We start from the raw sequence: 4,474 nt of genomic DNA, 5'->3' as shown, positions 1-4,474 counted from the left end.
AATAGTGATAGCTTCCATTGATATCATCCAAACCTCACAGATTTAATGAGTTGTTGGTTCTAGAGCTCATAAGAGAGGAAAGTAAAGATAGATGATCCCCAGATTTTACTTGAGTTACTGAGTGGAGGCTGGTGTCATAAGCAAGGAGAGGATGAGCTTGTGTGGATGCGTGTGTGTGTGTGTGTGTGAGACGTCCATGTAGTTTTTCTATTCACTGTACCTCAAAGTTCTAATAAGATCTCAAATTCCTCTTCATGGTTTATCCCATCAAAAATTTATTTATTTATAAAAGTTTAATTAATTAATTAATTTAATTTAATTTAATCCCAGTATAATTAACATGTGGTGTTATATTAGTTTCAATTGTACAATATAGTGACTCAACAATTCTACACATTACTCAGTGCCCATCATGATAAGTGCACTCTTACTCCCTGTTATCTATTTGACCCCTCCCCAACCCACCTAAGTTTGTCCCATTTTCTATCTTCAGCCCCAGGAAATTCACCTTGTGTCTCTGTAGGTTTGAATTTCTTGGAAGTTCCTTACAAATGAATTGCATGATAGGAGATATCTTGCACCTGGCTCCTTTCCGTTGGCGGAAAATTTTCAAAGTTTACCCATGTTGTAGTGTGTGCCAGTATCTCATTCCTTTTAATCTATTTTTTGTTGATTGATTAATTGGGATGTAATTGACATTACATTGTGTAAGTTTAAGGTGTGCAACCTGTTGGCCCGGTACACATATTATATTGACATATTACATTTTATTTATTTATTTAAGATTTTATTTATTCATGAGAGACACACAGAGAGAGGCAGAGACACAGGCAGAGGGAGAAGCAGGCTCCATGCAGGGAGCCTGACGTGGGACTCAATCCTAGGTCTCCAGGATCAGGCCCTGGGCTGAAGGCAGCGCTAAGCCGCTGAGCCACCCAGGTTGCCCAGACATATTACATTTTAATCTGTTGACCTGATACACTTATTTTTTTTAAATGTTCATTAATTTTTTTATTTGAGTGTAGTTGGCACACAATGTTACTTTAGCTTCAGGTGTACAACATGGTGATCCCATACTATAGGTTATGCTGTGCTCACAACAAGTATGGCTGCCATCTGTCCCATCACATGGCTATTACAGTATCATTGACTGTATTCCTTATTCTGTGCTTTTATTCCTGTAACTTATCCATCCATAACTGGAAGCCTGCACCTTCTGCTCCCCTTCACCCATTTTGGACATTTCCCATCCCATCCCCTCTGGCAACCATCAATTTGTTCTCTGTATATACATTGACCCGATACATTTATATACTAAAATATGATTACCAGCAAAGCATTAGCTAACATCTCCATTACATCACATAATTACCTTTATGTGTGTGTGTGTGTTTGGTGAGGACATTTTCATTTTGTTTTTGAAGATTTATGTATTTATTTTAGAGAGAGAGTGAGAATTCAGAACCTGATGTAAGACTTGATCTCACAACCCTGAGATCATGATCTGAGTTAAAAACAAGAATTGGATGCTCAACCAACTGAGTCATCCAGGCGCCCCAGGTGCAAACATTTAATATCTATTTCCTTAGCGACTTTCAGTTACATGATAGGATATTGTGTGTGTGTCTTTTTTTAAGTAGGGTCCATGCCCAGTGGGGAGCCCAACATGATCCCAGGATCCAGACACAACCTGAAATCAAGAGTTGGAGTTCAACCCATTGAGCCACCCAGGCACTGCCCCCATAACACCATACTGTTAGCTATCATCACCATGCCGTACATTAGATCCTCAGGACTTATGCAATTTATGACTGGAAATTTGTACCCTTTGGCCAACATCTCCCCATTTCCCCTACCCTTGGCCCCTGGTCACTACCATTCTACTCTTAGTTTCTATAAGTTCAGCTATTTTAGATTCCACATATAAAGTTTGTCTTTGTCTGTCTGACTTGCTTCATTTCGGAGAAATATCCCCAAGCTCCATCCATGTTGTGACGAGTGACAGGGTTTGGAGAGCCTACTCAGAAGCAGGCAATTTAAAGGGTGGGTTTTCTTTCTTTCTCCCAGGATGACAGTCTTGCCTTGTCCAGGAGAGACTCATGGCCTGGCTTAGACTGGTCCCAATGACACTGGGCATTCTGTTGAATTATTTTTGAATAATTTTTTATCAGTGATTTTTTTATCAGTTCATCAGTGGTCAGTTCTGGACACATAGTTCCACTTTTACATGCTCAACCAGCTCTGTAGGCACCATCGTCCCCCAAACAACTCACTTATTCTAACAGAAGTCTGCTCAAATCCATACTTCTTCCCTGCTCCCCATCAACATGGGGACGTTACTTTACATTTCTGTCTCAATTTCTTCATTCATAAATAAGAATGTTAAGAGCACATGTACTTTATCCAATTATAGGATGATTAAGTGAAAAAAAAATGTAATGGCTAGCTCATGGTGCATATTTCAGGGATAAATATGCGATTATTTGTCTTTCTAGCTGATTTTCTGAATTTTTTTCGTAGAACTAATAAAATTTTATTTTATTTTATTGCTATTTTTATTCTTTTATATGTATATTTTTTATTGGAGTTTGATTTGCCAACATATAGTATAACACCCAGTGCTCATCCGCCAAGTGCCCCCCTCAGTGCCCAACACCCAGTCACCTCATCTCCCTGCCCACCTCCCCTTCCACCACCCCTTGTTCATTTCTCAGAGTTAGGAGTCTCTCATGTTCTGTCACCCGCTCTAATTTTTCCCACTCATTTTCTCTCCTTTCCCCTTTAATCCCTTTCACTATTTTTTATATTCCCTGTATGAGTGATTTTCTGAATCTTAAAGTGTGTATGTGTGTGAATAAACAGCCATACACTTTATGCATTTGGTTAGTTAGCTAGCTAGTTATTGTGCTTAGTTAGTAGTTCAAGGCATTGACGATCATGCCATACTATCTTGATGTGAATCCTGGATCAGCCAGTTACAGTCCTGTAACTAACTGCATATTAGTTTTTAACATCAGTAAACTGAAATGTTAATTATACCTCCTTCAAAATTAACACACATAAGAATTAATACAAAACAAGTTAAAATAAATTAAAAGACAACCTACAGAATGGGAGAAGATATTTGCAAATGACATATCAGATAAAGGGCTAGTATCCAGATCTATAAAGAACTTATTAAACTCAACATCAAATAAACAAACAATCCAATCATGAAATGGGCAAAAGACATGAACAGAAATCTCACAGAGGAAGACATAGACATGGCCAACAAGCACCTGAGAAAATGCTCCGCATCACTGGCCATCAGGGAAACACAAATCAAACCCACAATGAGATACCACCTCACGCCAGTGAGAATGGTGAACATTAACAAGACAGGAAACAACAAATGTTGGAGAGGATGTGGAGAAAGGGGAACCCTTGAGCACTGGGTGTTATATGTTGGCAAATCGAAGATAAAAATCCAATAAAAATATACAAAAAACCCCAAAATAAGTTAAAATAATACACATTTAAATGTCAACATAAATCAATACCATCAACCACAGAATGAGTGAACTTGAGTGTAATGATGAATTTTAGTTAACATAGACTGTGCATGGATTTTTTGTTTGTTTCAGCTCTGTGAAAAATGTTGGTGGTATTTTTTTAATAATAAATTTATTTTTTATTGGTGTTCAATTTGTCAACATATAGGATAACAACCCAGTGCTCATCCCATCAAGTGCCCACCTCAGTGCCCGTCACCCAGTCACCCCCACCCCCCGCCCACCTCCCCTTCCACCACCCCTAGTTCGTTTCCCAGAGTTAGGAGTCTTTCATGGATTTTAATATATGTGGTATGAAGGCAGGAGGTGGCTAATTTTAGTTACATTAGTGATTCTCAACCAGGAGTGATTTCACCCCCTAGGGAACATCTGACAATTTTTGGAGACATTTCCAGTTGTCAAAACATGAGGATGCTATTGACATCAACAGAGAGGAGGATGAGGCTGCTGGTATATATCCTGTAGTAACGCGGGATGGTCCGCTTGACAAAGAATCATCCATCCCCAAATGTTGATGGTTTGGAAGTTGGAAACCCTGATCCAGATGGTCTAGGACAGAGACTGCTCTCATTAGAACTTCCTGGGGAGAGTGCATAGCTCCCTGTTTCCTAAAGCTCATCCCAGACCAATTCAATTAGGACCCCTGAAATAGGGACCAGGTAATTTCAATGTGGGTCTCATTTTATTTTATTTATTTATTTTGGGTCTCATTTTATTTTACTTTATTTTATTTTTATTTTTTTATTGGAGTTCAATTTGCCAACATATAGCATAACACCCAGTGCTCATCCCATCAACTTCCCCCCTCAGTGCCTGTCACCCAGTCACCCCACCCCCTGCCCACCTCCCATTCTACCACCCTTGTTCATTTCCCAGAGTGAGGAGTCTCTCATGTTCTGTCTCCCTTTCTGATATTTCCTTTT

This window comes from Vulpes vulpes, chromosome 1 (genome assembly GCF_048418805.1).
Source record: "Vulpes vulpes isolate BD-2025 chromosome 1, VulVul3, whole genome shotgun sequence".
NCBI classification, from domain to species: Eukaryota; Metazoa; Chordata; class Mammalia; order Carnivora; family Canidae; genus Vulpes; species Vulpes vulpes.
Note: the sequence above shows the minus strand (reverse complement) of the source record.